At 47.0% G+C, this 16,290-nt stretch overlaps 1 long non-coding RNA gene across 1 annotated transcript; it reads left to right on the top strand.

Moving 5' to 3' along the window:
- The first annotated feature begins 344 nt into the window (after positions 1–344).
- LOC144584114 (uncharacterized) lies at positions 345–16,032 on the top strand. The gene is made up of 3 exons (XR_013538183.1): positions 345–6,399; positions 8,443–8,601; positions 15,938–16,032. It is a non-coding gene; the product is annotated as an uncharacterized LOC144584114 (long non-coding RNA).
- The last annotated feature ends 258 nt before the right edge of the window (positions 16,033–16,290 follow it).

The following is a 16,290-nucleotide window of genomic DNA, read 5'->3' as shown; positions in this document are numbered from 1 at the left end:
ATAATAATAATCTCGAGTAGCAGCAGGTTTCGGGAGGTCTGGTTCTCTCTGCCCGGGGCCTTAGAGGGTGGCTGTTGCTTCCAGTCACTCCTGGGCAAGATAAACCAGCAGTTCCTTCTTGGTATTCTTATGTTCCCATGGAGAAGCAGCTGCTTGAAAGGTCCCTAATTATCCTTGCTTATCACAGTTCCCCTGATTGGAGCCTACCTCTCCAGCAGCAGAGGAGAAGGCCTCCTGTGCATCATGCGCACGGCTCCTGCCATGAAAAATGATTCAAGAGGGGTGCTTTTAAACAGTTGAGATGATTAATGGATATAACTTAGCTGGCATGTGCAGCCATGATGATAAATCAAGGGAGAAAACGGGGAAGCCACGCAGGAACGCAGAGGGAGGCATGAGTGGGAGAAGGTCCGAGCCTGTTTCACATCCCTTCCAAACTCATCTGGGAGGTTTCCCGGAGGGTTCGCAGAAAAGCAGAGAGAAATGGACAGCCTGAACACAGAATGGTGTGTGTGTGTGTGTGTGTGTGTGTAGGTGAGGGCATTTGTGCCTGTGAGCATCAAACGAGCTGCGGAGGGAAAGTGTCCTTGCACACAAGCCCACCATCGCCCAAGTGCTTTGACACAATTTTTCCCCCGTCTCTGTGGCTACCTCAGATGTTAAATGTCTTCAAAATTCAAAAGGGAAAGAAATAATAATAGAGGAGCCGTGGCCAGAAAAAAAGTTGGCAACACCAAAGGTGGTCCCTTTTTCACTTTCCCCAGCGGCCACAGCGGCTTCATTATGGCATGTCGTAATTGCCAGAAATGATTAAGTTTAACTTCAGTGGCAAAGGAGAGAGAAGATTTAGGAGCCGCGTTGCGGTTTCAGCGAGAAAACCCCAGAATAAGCAGAGGAGATTAAGGAAGCAAGAGGGAGGCCGTCTCCACCAAAGAGAAATGGAGAAAGGAAAGGGAGGGGAAGATTTTATGACTTAAATTTGCCAAGGAGATTCTTTAATAACGTTGTTCATCTCTCTGTCAAATACGTCATATTAATGTACTGAAAAAGGACCAGGAGAAGATGAATTAAGGCTTAAATACGATAAAATGACTTAAGGAATATTTAAATACAATACAAATTATTTTTATAGATTCGCTTTCAATGCAACACTCCCAGATGTTTCACAGTCAGATTAAGCGTTTCCAGAATGAGCAGGGATGGCAACTGGGTGGAAACAGCCACTGCTGTTAACCATGGGTTGACCATTCTCGTGTTGTGCTACACTAGCTGGGTGTGAAGAGAGGAGGAGGAAGATGGTCTGGATGTGTGTGGCTGTGGGTCATTTTAATCAGGCCCCCAGCACATGGTCTTGTAGAATGTATTTTAGACCCTGGATTTCAAGGTATATTGCTGCTCCAAAATTATATCAGTTCAATCCCAAACTACAGTTTTAACCACCCAGGATCCATCGTAGGCAAGCTACAGAGGAATAAATGGGAAGTGACACAAGGAGAAGGAAGAAAGAGAGCCTAAGAGTGGTAATCTAGCATATGATCTAGAAAAGACAAAGGGAAAAAATATATCTGGGCCCCTCTGACCATCTGCCTGTTTACTCCCCACTCTGAGAAATATCACTTGCCACATGTGTTCATACTGTGCTCCCACAGTTACATCGTTTTTCTCTCTCTCTTTGAGGCTGTTCTAGTGCTTTTGACTTTGGGGCCAGTGTAGCCTTAGGAACCCTCCATGCTAGTTGCACTAATCTGAGCTGCAGCTCAGGTCCCCTAAATTGAGTTGGTCCTCCAGTAAACCCAAGACTCAAGACTTTAATCCATCTTTACTTTGGTTCTTGAGATTCTTTCTAATTACATGGACAGTCATCCACTGAGACTGTCATTTAAAATGACAATGAAAACATGTCCCACGTGTGCATAGTTAAGACACATCTAATTTTTAATCAGCACAAACCATTTAAAAATAAAGATGGCAAAGCATTCAACCACAGAGAGTTCTGCACATTGCTGGTCACCGACCACACCAAAAGAATTATACCTTGGTCGGTGGGTGGCTGATCCCCACCCACCCACCGCACTTTGCATTTCTGTACAGCAACGCGAGACGGGGGGGAGGGATGCCAGGAATCTCATGCACAGGTAACCTTGCTTGATATGATGCTTAGCTAATGCACCAGGGCTCCTGGTTGCTTCCTTGCAGTGGATGCAAGAGTATTTGTTGCCTAAGTAAGCAGGGGGGAAAGGAAGGAAGAAGAAAATAAATCTCCCCTTCTATTTCTCCTCCGAAACATATCTCTTGCTTCCATCTACAAATCAACAGATGGTGAAGGGGGGAAAGGCCAAACAAAAGAAACCCATCTCAGTCGGTTGGGTGGCACCATCTCTGCTGTCGGTCTCTCTTTTCTCTCCTCTCGTGCAAGGTCTACTGAGATTGGAACCACCTGTCTTGTCTTCAGCGCTAAGTGGGAAGAAGCAGCTTTCCTTTTGAGATTCTCCTCCAACTTTTCATCTTCTTTTCATTTCTTTCCTGCCACCTCCATTCTTCAGAAGTTTTTAAGAAAAGAAAGAAAAGGGAGAAGAACCTCAAGAAACAAGGAAACACAGCTTTTGTTTATTTATTTATTTATTTCTCCGCACAAGTACTGGTCGATTTTGAGATCATTTCTCCTTCTCCACCTAAGTGCTTTTGCCCAAGACAAACACCACACATACACAAAAAGAAAAGAAAGAGTCATTCAGCTCTTGGAGGAAAGGGGCAGAGGGAGGAAAGGGAGAAAAAAACCCACCGCATAACCGTGTCACGAAGCTCAGTCAATGCAGGGAACACTCTGATGCCAAATTGAACTTTCTCTGCCTCACAGTGGTCTTTGAAAGCATTCAATTATCTGCCTGCACCTATAGAAAAATGTTGGAATTGCTTCCCAAGGCCTTTAAAAGGCTCTGCGCATAAAAAGACACACAGGCGCGCACCAAGAGCAGGAGAAAAACAACAGCTTTCTGTTGGTTTACCTTTGAAGAACGGAGGAGAGAAGGACACAAGATTAGCTTAAAGCACTCATTCTCTCTCCCCCCTTCTCTCTCTTCTGCTTTGTTTTCTTTACTTTTCTTATTCCGAATGGTCATCTGGTCTAGGATGTAGCTGAAGATGTAAAGAGGCACCTGAATCAAACTGGGGGGGGGGGGTAACCAAAGGGACGATTTTGTTGTTGAATCATCCAGGCAGGACCACAGAAGCATCCTTCCAGTGCAGGGAGTGGAGAAGATTCCTGGAGTCTCCTTAGCCTGTCTATATTTCTTTCATGCCTGAGTCCAAAAAGTATCTCTTCTCCTCTGGACACAAATCACGAATCCAAACGTTTGGGATGCACCAAAAAGGGATCTGGCAGAAGTGGAGGTTGAACGTGACATTTTTGCTGCACAGTCTTTGTCCTGCAAAGGACTGATTTAACCTAGGACCAAGCTGGTTCATTGACGCACCATGCTTTGCCCCAGCAGACATGATGGCCAGTATCCTTTTATGAATCATGGAGCAGAATACCTCCATGGACATAAGACTCTGTGGCTTCTACAGCTCTCAGTGTCCTCACTTCAAGGTCTCCCCATTCAAGGAGACTCAAATAGACTTTTCCACTTCCACGAGGGGTTGTGAATTCCCCATTACACAAGAGGCAGGGAAAAAGAGGAACAGCCAGTGGAACAGTCCATTCTAGACATGCTTCAGAAGAAACAAGATTCTGGTCATCTAGCAGTACTTGCAGCCAAGAATACCCTGAAAATGTCAAGGACATACATATGTAAAACAAACAGGTCTTTGAAAGCACACTTCTTGTATAGGTGTCCTTGTGGAACCGTTAGCAGGAGTGATGATTCCCTGATCCATATGACCTGGGATTTGTTGCTATGAAAGAGGGAAAACAGGAGAAGACCCAGCATGTGCTAAAAAGGATCACAGATGTTGTGCCTTTAAAAACTACTGAGGACAGTGGGGGTGGGGAGGATGAATGGGATTTGAAACCTGCCAGACCTTTCTAGTCCTGCTCTCAGCGCCTGCCTTCCAGAGGTACCTAGCACTTGGATAATCTCCATTATCCATATTGAGACCACACTCAATTGAGATGAATGGTGTCATTGGCCCTGTCTTACCTGATGGGGGCCTCCTCTAGGGCAGTGGCTCCCAGCTTTGGCTCCCCAGAGGTTCTTGGACTGAAACTCCCAGAAATCCTGGCCAGCGTTGCTAGTGGGGGTTTCAGTCCAAGAACGTCTGGGTTACCCAAGGTTGGGAACCACTGGTCTAAGGGAACATTAGATGGTCACAGCAGCCACATGCAGGGGGAGACAAGGGTACTAAACAGGATAATGGAAATCTTATAGGTGAGCTTTGGTTTAGATTTGGTTTGGAGAGAGGCTTTCTTTTGGAGGACAATAGTCTATTTGGAGCCGACAGCCTTGGAAGACAGGCTTCCTTTCTCGCTGTCTAGAAGGTCCTTCCAACGGTCCAGCAACACTGTGTTTCAGAATCAATGCAAAACAATGAAATGTCAAGATGGCCACTTCCGGCATCCCAGTTCTCGGTTGGTGTGACCTTCTCCCGGTCAGCAAAGGCATCTCTCCGGCGCTTGTCCCCCTCACCCGTTTTGCCCACGGCTGACTCAGGCGAGATGAGAGGCTTTGCAATTGTTCAGATAATGCTCCGAAGGCAAACTGGTTTTCCAAGAGCACAATTCTCCATCTATTAACCCGCAGGTCCAGCAAACTCCAGCTTTGTCTGCTTTCCCGAGCTGGCTATTACCGTACACACTCATGATTGCCCTGTGCTGGAAAAAAAAAAAAAGGGATGGTGGAAATCCCTTGTGTTATTTCTGCCATAATACATGTCAAAATGCGGAGGTACAGGGTGTCTTTGGAAAATACAAATTTATGAGCTGGGGTCAAAGGGGTCATCCAGCAGCTGGTCAAAAGACCAGACGCTGGATAAATCTGCAGAGACGACCTTCCCCTCAATATATTTCCTACATCACGCTGGCTTAACAATAGCTTTTGCCTATCAGTCCTGTGCAAAAAAACAAAAACAAAAAATCCGATCATCATCTGCTGGGATGTTTGGGGGCAGAATTCTGATGGCTGGGTGGGAGAGGGCTGGACAGGCAGGAGGCAGAGGTGGCTTGGCACTGACAATGAAAATTGGGTGGAAAGCTCGCCCAGAGGCGAGGGCAGATCCTGGCTTGTTGAGGACCAGGAGCTGCAGAAGTGTCCTCTGTCCCTCGTGGGAAGCTGTGGTGGTTTTGAGCTTCCAACAAGAGGAGAGAGCAAGAGCAGCTTGCCTGCAAACTAAACAAAATGTGCAAAAGAAAGAAGAGGAAAAGAAAGAAAAGGAAAGAGGAAAAAACCACACCCCATGCTTTACTGCAGGGAGAATTTGGGGGAAATAAGGTTTCAATGAAAACAGCAGCATAGAATGAGAATGGCTGCCATTTCGTTGCACGGTCTTTGAAAGATGAGAGGCGTTGGGAGAGGTTTTAGAAGAGGTAGCCGTGCAAACATCTCATGCAAAGTCCAAGGAAACAAAACAAGGCAAAAACATGTGGCACCTTGGAGACCATTGTAGTTCAATGTGAGCTTTTGGGGACAAGAGTGCTTGTCCCTTTCAAAGCCATCTGTCGGCGCTTCTGCGCTCGTGGGTGGGTGTGTTTTGCTTCTCAGAGTGAGGGGGAGGCCTGTCTTGCACAGGAAGAGTTCACATAAATTACAAAGGCCTTGACAGAACAACAGCAAAATCAGCTGCCGCCACCTGCTCCTCGTCTTGCCCTCGCCTGAAGGAGAGGAATCTTGTGGGTTGGGAAATTCCCTCCTCGAGGCCACGAGGGGCCTCATCCAGTCAAGGCCGTCCATACTGGAGATACCTGAGCCAGACCTCTTTCCCTCTCTAGCTGGGAAGGCTGGCTGCACTTTGATTCAACCCAATCCGTGAAATCTTGGGCTGCCAGTGTCTGGTCTAGTTTCCCATCCAAGCCTCTGTGGCCATTGCCCTCCATTCTCCGTCGCCAGCCATTCCACAGGCGTTTCCCTGGCCCAGGCCCACAACCCACAAGCTGATGCTCGAGATATGCCCACAGGAAGAGGATGGCCATCATGCGCCTTCAGGGTTTGGGGTGGAGGAATGTTGGCCAGAAGAGAATTCCTCTTGCAAAACTGGGAACCAGTGACTATCACTAGTTAGAGCTCTAGTTAACAAATGCCACAGATAAGGAAGAAAGATCGCTTGCTCTCGCTCTCGATTTTTCCACACACAGCTGCTGTCGGGAGAGCCATCAAGAGCATGCCATCCCAGCAAGGAAGAACAGTCCAGGCATGATTAATGGGGGACAGAAAGAGAGATGCTCTCCAGGATAAACAAAGCACTCAGGTACGACCCCGCGGCCATTCCTGTCACCCATTTGCTGACGTTTGCTGGCAATGAGAAAGCGGTGTTGTCTTTACTGTCTCCTGTCAGGTATGTTTCCATCCCCCATTTTCTTGCAGGCATTGGGCGGTGAGATTTTCGAGGCTGAGGTACGAGGCAGCGAAGGCCCATGGGATGGGGAGAACAACAGGGCGAAACACTTAAAAGTTGGGGATTTACTTCCAGCAGAGTGAGAACCTGACGCAGCCAAGTGGCTACGAAATGGAGCTATTTGTTCTCTATTTGCTGGAACTATTTATTAGTGCTTCTCTGCCCATCAGGAGTTCCAAACTGAGTGACAATAAAATAGATTTAAAACATTCTTTAGAAACAAGTTTAAAGCCCTTCTGGAAGCCAATTTTAAAAATCAGCTTTAAAAACCAGGAGACATTCCGAATAATTTAGCCTCGCTCTCGCCTGTCAGAAGCTCGGCATGGATGGGGCCGGCTGGACTTCCCTGGGAAGCTGGGGAGGGAGATCTGGAATCAAGGTGCTACAGCAGAGGTGGTTCCGATCCATGCCCTCACTGGACCTGTCTCTTGAGATAGGGAGCAGGTCATCTTGACATTAGTAGGATGGGCATCCCAATGAGGTTATAAACAGGGGTGGCCGGGCAATGCAGGAAGGCCTTGGCTAGAGCTCAGGAAAGGGCAGGCTATGGATCAGTGGTGGGGCAGGGAGGAGTGCTGTATGTCTCCGAGCCCCCATCAGCTGGGGCAGCCTCTCAGGGTGAAGGAAGCATCTGGCTTAGCCTTGCTGATGGCCTCTTGAGCCTGCCAGTTGCATCGGCTGCCCCATCCATTCTGGCCCCTGCTGAGATCCACCCTGCCCGGTAGTCAGCAGGGTGAGTGGAGTTGGGCAGCAGGATGGTGATGGAGAGCAAGGAAGCAGGGTGAAGCTGCCAGGGCCAGGAGCCAGGCCTTCAACATGGGCAGCTGCCCCTTCTGATCTTGATTTCCAGTCCACGTACTGTGCCTTTGCGGTCTGAGACACTCGGGAGCCCCAGAGAGCCAGAATGAAAGGGGGCCTTGAAGACGTGAAGGTTGAGGAAGGAAAAGGGGAGGGGGAGAGGTTGCCGGAGAACGAACAGAACAAAGTCTCGGGAAGGAAAGTCATGGAGGGAGGGAGCAAAAGAGAGAGACCGGTGAAGGAGGACATCAAGCCTTTCAGGGCCATGGGTGGGTCAGCCGAGCCAAGCCCTTCATCTCTTATCCCAAAACAAAAGATTTTGGTTTCCTTTTTTTTCTGAGCAAATAAAGGAGCAGACCTCATTCTTCCTGAGCCTGCTGTCATCTCTGATCAAGAAGAACCGGTAATGTTCACCTTCTCTGGATGTTAAAGCAGACAAGGTTAATCCACCATCCTGGGGCCTTCTGGGATTTAGAGTTCAGAAATGAACTTTTCTGGGCTCTGACTGAGTAGCATTGCGCTTGAGATACCTGGCTAAAGAATCGGGCGCCGGCAATGACTCTAATCTGAAGGATCTCCTTCAATATCAAAAGGGACTCTCAGCCCAGGGGCCCTGGAGAACCAGGGCTTCCGGTCAGAGCATGCAGTGTTGGGCTAGATGGAGAAATAGACTGACCCCAGACAAGGCAGGCACCTACTTTGTTCCTTGGGATCCACGCAGGTAGAGAGGCCGTCGGGCCCTCCTGTTCCTTCCAAATCCTTTCTGTCGAATCCATACAGAGTGGCCAGGCCTATATGTGATTACAAGAAATATGGAGAAAGCACTGGTGGAAAAAGGAGCTCCCCGCCATTTTGCACCCACCCACCCCCCTCAGAACTGGAGAAATGAAAAGCTGTTGGGTTGTTTTTCTCAGAGCCCTTGAGTAGAAGTGGCTGTTGATGCAGGAATTCATAGCTGAAACCCCTAGAAATTTCTTAAAACTTGAAGCCACCGGTTTGAGTCCTACCTTCTGAAACAGCAGAAAGCAACCTTGCTCCGTCTTCCCAGTGACAGGCCTTTGGGTATTTAAGGTGGCTATTGCATTCCCTCTTCTCCAGGCCAAATATGCTCAACGCACCCAACCGTTCCTCCCAGAGCTTGGCTTTCTTCAACTTTGATCACTCCGGTTGTCCTCCTCTGGACACATTCCAGGTTCAGCTTTAACTGAGGTCTCCAGAAATGAACACAAGACGCCAAGGAAGGTTGGACAGAATAAGGTGAGCAGAACCGGGGGGGGGGGCATGGTTTGTCTTTGTGCCTTCCTGTGATGGGTGGTCATTGAGCCCTGTTTGTGTAGCTGGAAATGGTTGTATGGGATCAACACAGTGGTACGAAAAGCTCAGAACAGAGAAGACGTAGAATATAGATACAGTATAGACGGCAGGATAGCCCAGCCAATGGCTATGCTGCCGATGTGATTCTGGGAGTCAAAAAAAGAGCAGCTATGCCAGGTTCTGGGCATCTCCTCCCAGCCCAGACTCTTCCATCTCTGTTTTGAAATATTTCCTTTTGGAATGCCTTGGAACTTAAGCAGCAAAAATTAAAAATAATAGAGAAATACAGGACCCAGGCTTTTTCCTGCTTCTGTTCCACTGGAAAGACCCCAAGCAGTGCTATCCTATCCATATGTTCTTGATCAGCTCTTAATTCTTTCTCCAACTTCCCATGCTTTCCTCACTTCACCTCCTCTGATCTGCACATCCACCCATTATGCCTTTTGTAGCTTGCGAACATCTGCACGAGGGGAGGCCTAATCCACACTTCATCATTCTTAGAGAGGAATCTCTCTGTGTGTCAGTTTCTTACTTTGTGAATCCTCTGGTCTCCATCCCATATCCAAAGGCCAATAATTTGCAAACTATAAGGTCACTTTCAGCTCCTTTCCAGATGGGGAGGATGAAAAGCGAACACACACGCGCACACATGGAGGCATCCTGTGTTTATCCTCATCCCAGGCCAGGCTGGCATCCAGACTTCTCTCTTGGCTTGGCATCATTCTAGTCAAAGCAGTCGGCTCCAAAACTCCACTGTAACAAGCACAGTGGAAACAAATCAAGAACAAGAAAAGCTGGCTTTGCGCACCCAGGAGGATAGATTGATTACTGGGGGGGGGGCGTGGGGAGAGAAAAAAACCCACAAGGGGAGCTCCGGACCAATCCCAAGAGGTTGGAAAAGTTGAGGCAGATGCCTGGAAGAATTTCTGCTCTCCTCCTCCTTAGCTCTCCTTTCCTTATCTTCTTTTGTGTGTGTGTGTGTGTGTGTGTGTGTGTGTCTTCTATTGTGAGAAAGGCTTATGAAAAAACATGCACTTTTTGTGCATTTTTACAAAAAAAGGAAAAGAAAGAAAAAGAAAATGCATCTTTTCTTTTTCAGAAATGGGGTGGAACAGGAAGATCATGTCTGCAGCCAGTGAGAAGGTAGTTTTTCATGTTCCCCTGATTGACCACAGCCAGAGCTATAGAATCACAGAAGCATGGAGTTGGGAGGGGATCTCTAAGGTCACCGAGTCCATCCCCCTGCTCAAGGCAGGGATCCAAATCAAAGCAGACCTGATGGACGGTCATCCCGTTTTCTCTTGAGTGCCTCTAGCGCTGGAGCGCTCACCACCTCCCCCTGAGATCATGGGTTCCATTGTCGTACTGCTCTAACAGCTAAGAGGTTTTTCCAGATATTCAGCCTTCCTGTAGCTTCCTGTGGTTTGAGCCTATCATTGCGTGTCCTGCACTCTGAGATGACCAAGAGCAGATCCTGCCCCTCTTTTGTAGGATTACCTTTCTAGTATTTGAAAAGTGTTCTCCCATCTCCCCTCCGTCTTCATTTCTCAAGGCTAAACATGCCCAGTTCTTTCAGCCTTTCCTCATAAGGCTTGGTTTCCAGCCCCCTGATCATCCTTGCTGAGCAACTCTGAACTTGTTCCAGTTGGTTGGCAGCTGTTGAACTTCTCTAGAAATCAATCTCTCCTGTACCTCCTATCTAGGCGGAATGGTTCCTATGCTGGTGCACCTCATCTCGTGGCCTGGAGGCAAGCTAGTCTAACAGCCTAAAGGAAACCAGATGAATTCACTCTCTGTCTCTATCTCTCTTTGCAAAAGAAAAAAAGCAGTGCTCAAGAAATTGCCCAAGGAACCTTTTGATGTGTCCTGGGTCTGAGCCACGTAGAGGTGGTTGTACCATGTCACTAGCTAGGTATGCAAAAGATTCCTCATCAGTGTTGTTCACACGGCTTGAGAAATATCTGGCACTGGGCAGACGGGGATGCTATCCTGCAATCCCATCCTCCCAGCCCAACAGTTGTGGGTTCAGGCTGCACTCTCTCAGTGAACCCCTTTGTGGCTGTGTGGGTTTGCTGTAATGTGGAATTAACACTTTCCATATTGGGTGGCTAAGTGGAAAGGGCCAGGGAGAGGAAGCCCCATAATGTCCTTGGATCTGTTTAGCTGTGGCGTATTTGGTGGTCCATTTTTAGGACTACGAGAAACGCAAACTCTGAGGATGTAAGAGAGAAGCCCTGAAAACCCACGTCTGTGCGTGTGCTATTGTGCCACGTCTGTGTGTTGCTGGAATGATCTGCATCTCAGTGGGTGTTTGTGATGGATTTCATTTCCACCAGTCCTTCCCTGTTTTCTTGGTAAACATTTGCTACCAACGCTCTTGCAAATCTTCGCACTGCGGAGAGGAAATAAGACCCATCCATTTGTGCCGCTGCTGTTAAAGATTTCCTATAAAGTGCTTGCATTTCCAGTACAGCTGAATGGATTTCATTGCAGGAAAAAAATGTTTTCCAGAAAAGTGTGGTGGAGAAAAATATTGTGTACGGTAATGACTCACAGATGCAGAAGCCGACTGTAGCCTATCTCCTATGGGCTAACGGTGTAGGCAGACTTTATCTGAATCTCAGACTCTAATGTCTGGGTCCGTTGGAAACCTCAGGCTGTGTTTGTCCCGGATTCACTGGGAATATGGATTAGCCTCCCCAATGGCCAAGTTCTAAGGTGCCAAAGAAAGCTCGGTGGGGTAGTCTGCTGCTCATAGCTAATGTGAGGGCAAGTCTCTGGTCCTTAGCAAAAACGCTCAAAACTGGACCCATGAGATGCATAAGAGGACAGGTATCCCCAGTTGAAGAATGGGAAGTGCATGGTCATTCTAAGCAGTCTGGAAGGGCCATGTATCTGCCCTCAACAGCCTCCAGGTCAATACCTGGCACTGACTAGGGCATCAAGGACTCTATATTTTCCAGTCTGGGTGGTGCCCATGACATGGCACCATTTTCTGACCAGCACAGACTTCAAAATGGTGGTGGAGGGAAACCCCAGTGAATTCATGTTTAGGGGGAAGATGCCGTTTTACCCAATTCTGGGATGAAGCAAAGCAAAATTACAAAACCATTCATTTTCAAAGCAGAAGTTGAATCAGACATGGGCACAACTCACATGACCCTCTTTCTTTTTCCTTCCCTTTCTCCTTTTCTTTCTCATTCTCTTTTCTTTCTTTCTTTCTTTCTTTCTTTCTTTCTTTCTTTCTTTCTTTCTTTCTTTCTTTCTTTCTTTTTCTTTTCTCTTTTCTTTTTTGAAAACACAGAGCTCAGACCTGCTATATATATAAATACATGAAGATAGTTTTCTGAAATTTGGCAGGTTTGCAGCCTTCTTTAGACTCCCCTATGCCTTTAAATGTATACCAAGGCAAGGAAGTAAGGAAGTAAGGAAGAGAGAAAGAAAGAAAGAAAGAAAGAAAGAAAGAAAGAAAGAAAGAAAGAAAGAAAGAAAGAAAGAAAGAAAGAAAGAAAGAAAGAAAGAAAGAAAGAAAGAAAGAAAGAAAGAAAGAAAGAAAGAAAGAAAGAAAGAAAGAAAGAAAGGCATTTTGCTTTTCCAGTGCTAGGCAACAGGGTTCTTATAAGCTGACTCTGATCCAGGCAACAAACCAAACTGGAAAGAGAACAAATAGGTCAGGACCAGATAAAGATCAATTCCAAAGCCCAAATTGGCCTTCATCTTGGCTTAGGAGGACCTAGTCTTTACCTATTGTTGTCACCAGAAGCTATGGAGAGCTCACATGGGCGATAAGCCAAGAACGGTTGATTTTTTTGTTTTGTTTTACCAAGACTCTTTGATTCCGCTATCCTCCCCCCCCCAATCCAACCTCTGTTTTATGTTCTGCCAGGCAAACCTGTCCCAGGCCAAAGTTTTGGGGCTGATGATCCTGGCAGACCAGAGTACGGAAAAGGTTTCCACAGAGAATTGGAGTAGAAAACCTACAGTTCTTCTTCTCCAAGCATTCCAGTTTCATCTTAATTTAATATACACAGCTGAAAACAGCACAGGGAATGGTTCTACCATCAAATATAAGATGAGAAAATATATATATATAATCACAACATCATTTATTTTTGGCATATCCAGGGAGCTGCAAAGACCGAGGCACAGGGTTGGCGTTCAGCAGAAATGCAAAGTTTCCTTGATAAACAAATAGATGGAGGCTGTTTCCTGCAGCGTGGCTGTGATCTGAGCATCCTTGCAGAGTGGAATAATGGGGACTGAGCTGCTAATAAAGAGAGGCAGCAGAATTATTTATCCTCAGACACAGAGGGAGAGAAAGACCTTTCAGCATTTTCATTAAGTCATTCCTCTACCTGCCTAAAGCAGAAGGTTTTATGCAAAGCACTGCCAATTCAGAGGTTCACAGACAAAGTTGGTTTGAAGGGAGAGGGAGTCCCTCTGTGTGTGTGTGTGTGTGTGTGTGTGTGTGTGTGTGTGTGTGTGTGTGTGTGTGTGTGTGTGTGTGTGTGTGTGTGTGTGTGTGTGTGTGTGTGTGTGTGTGTGTGTGTGTGTGTGTGTGTGTGTGTGTGTGTGTATATAAAGGTAAAGGTAAAGGTTCCCCTTGACAGTTTGTGTGCAGTCGTGTTCGACTCTAGGGGGCGGTGCTCATCCCTGTTTCCAAGCCATAGAGCCAGCGTTTTGTCCGAAGACAATCTTCCGTGGTCACATGGCCAGTGCGACTTAGACACGGAACGCTGTAACCTTCCCACCGAGGTGGTCCCTATTTATCTACTTGCATTTGCATGCTTTCGAACCGCTAGGTTGGCGGGAGCCGGGAAAAGCGACGGGCCCGCACTCTGTCGCGTGGATTTGATCTTACGACTGCTTGGTCTTCTGACCCTGCAGCACAGGCTTCTGTGGTTTAGCCCACAGCGCCACCACGTCCCCCTATATATATATATATAGACTATATATATTCAGAGGTTCACACACAAAGTTGATAAATATATATGTGTGTACACACATATATATATTTGAACATATATGTCTTTGAACATATGTGTACGTTCAAGTGCAGCTAAAGGCGTATTTGCCCAAGAAGTGGAAAGACTTGGCTAGGGATGTGTTTTTATCCTTACCTCAGTTTGCTTGCAAAATGTATTAAAATTCTCTCCCGTTTCAGCATTATGATAATATTCCCATTACATACCTGCCGTTCAGAGAATTCTTTTCAGCCCAGGAAGTAGCGAGATAAACATTGGACAGTTCAAACCCTGAGACGCTCAAATTACATTTTTGGAAAATCTCTCATATGCAAATAGGAAGGTGTATGTTTTTCAGTCTGAAATGCAATGCTGCCTTTTGTGTGGATAGATGTGTGTGTGTGTGTGTGTCGAAGAGATACCTGTCGGATCTGATGTGGCCGCCACAGGTCCCTCTGGCTCAATGTCATGAGATGGACTCTACCTTTCAAAGCTGGTTGGGTCTGTCCACGATTTGTGATGCTGGCTCCTTGACTTTAACCATGTCTTCGAAATGTATGGGGATGATCAGACAGCATGTGAACCAATTGCTACTAACCGGAGTTACTTCTCAGATTTTTGCCACGCTGTCATATTAGCCATGATAACAAAATTGACTCCGTGTATCGACCATGGTTAGATTTTCAGCACTCTTAATGATGAGAATCTATCCACTGGGCCACACTGACGAGGGGGTGACCTCCCTTCTTGATTTAGTTGGGTTGCTTCTCTGTGACGTCAGTCTGACTCTGTGAAAATTTTAAAATCCGTTATTTGAAAGGTAACTGGTCCCGAGCCTGCCTTTCTATCGGCGCCGAAAGCATTCTCACCGTACACACACCAGTACAGGGAAATATCAATAAAACAGCAAAGAAATGATTAAAAATGCCAAACCCACAAATAGATTTGTGTGGTTTTTAAATTGGGATCTAAAGTTTGTCAAGATTGGAGGCAGACAAGCATTCCAGAACGGGGGCGCCGGGAGAGAAGAGGCCTGTCGCTCACCCACCCGTGTCTCCTTTGCATTGGGCACGGGCCGCTGAGGGGACCCGGGGTGTGTGTGTGAAGACCTTAGGGAGCAGCTGTCAGTCAAACCTGATAACACTTGGCTAGAGGTCCCCATGACCTTGTTCAACAGAAGACGATTTTGCATATTTACCTGGAGAAGGAGCAAGACTGAAGAGTTTCCTGAGCATTTCTGTATGGGAGCATTTGGACGACAGATCCCAGAATCCTCCACCCAGCATGGCATGCTAGGTCACGTAGTCCAAGCCCTCCTCAGCTTTGCAGTGTCCCATTTCCTTTCTCTTATACCAACTAGCCTTTTGTTAGAAAAGCTGCCTGCTTTGGTTGTTCTTCTCTAAGAGAATTTACAAGACTGCCTTCTGCAGAGCAAGACTGTCGGGCCCTCTAACCCAGTTCAACCAACTCTGGCCGGCAGCCTATGCAAGATGCAGTTGACGCTCGCGTTTGCACAGTAATATAGCTAACCCTTTTGTGGAAAAGCTGAAGCTTACGGAATTCATTTCTGCACAATCTGACAGGTGCAAATCTTCATTTCTTGCTTTTCAGGCTCCCTTGTTCTGCTGGGTGAACCAGTTTCTTCCTATTTATGGTGGGTTTCCCCCCCCCTTTCACTGAGGCCAAGGGCAAGCTGGGGATGTTTATGTTCCGTCATGCTAATAATTTAGTTAGACTTGCCCCTCTCCAACTCACCTATCCGAAGAGCTCAGGCTGAATGCCAGAACAGATTTTCCATATTCAGTCCAATTATTTGCGTCATCACGGCATGTCTGTGTCAGGGAATATGTTGTGAAATGTAAAGCAAAGGCGCAAAATTCATCCGGCTGCATCAAGCACAAGGGTCCCGTTTCTGAAAAGGTTGCGAGAGCCAAAGAAGGCGCTCTCGCACGGGGACCCTGTACATCGGCTGGAAGGAAAGCACACAAACCTGGCTTGTCGCCTGTCTTGTGACCCTTGAGCTCCTCTTTCCAAATCAGAATGGAAGGAAGACAATCTCAATGGAAGGAAGACATCTCAAGCAGCTCCATCAGTGAAATGATACTGGAGGTCGTTGTAGCACAAGAGTTTTTTGTTGTGATGTTTTCTGCCTGCGTGGTCTATCAGGGAGGCGGCTGTGTTTCCAGACTCTTCTCCACTCTGTTTTCCAAGCTGCTCCCACACCCCATTAAGAAAGCTGCCATTGCTGTTGAGGCTCTGACCTGCCCTGCTTTTACTGTCTGTGCCTGGTTTATGAATCATCTGTTTATTTACAGGCTTGAGAGTGGGATCTGGGCAGCTTCCTGGCAGCGACGGAGTGATGTATGCCACCCAGGGCTCCGGTTGAAGGAATGCGATGCCCAGACAGAGAACGAATGCCTTGAGGTGCGATCCACTGCAATTCTCTCTAAAAAAAAATTTTTTTAAAAATCCTTTTGAGTTCTGTAGCTGTACTTCCCTAACATAGCACAGACAATGCAGAGCAACTTGGTGTCCTCTGCTGCTGGTCACCTGTGAGCGGCAAAGGGTTCGTTTATTTCCAGCAAAGAAAAGCACTTGGAGGGAGGGCTTACGAAATCCATCAATTTTAGACAAATCATAGCCACTCTTCTGAGAGCCCTTCAAAAGT

The sequence above is a fragment of the Pogona vitticeps genome, chromosome 8 (genome assembly GCF_051106095.1).
Source record: "Pogona vitticeps strain Pit_001003342236 chromosome 8, PviZW2.1, whole genome shotgun sequence".
Taxonomy (NCBI): Eukaryota; Metazoa; Chordata; class Lepidosauria; order Squamata; family Agamidae; genus Pogona; species Pogona vitticeps.
Note: the sequence above shows the minus strand (reverse complement) of the source record. Positions and strands in the feature narration are given on the sequence as shown.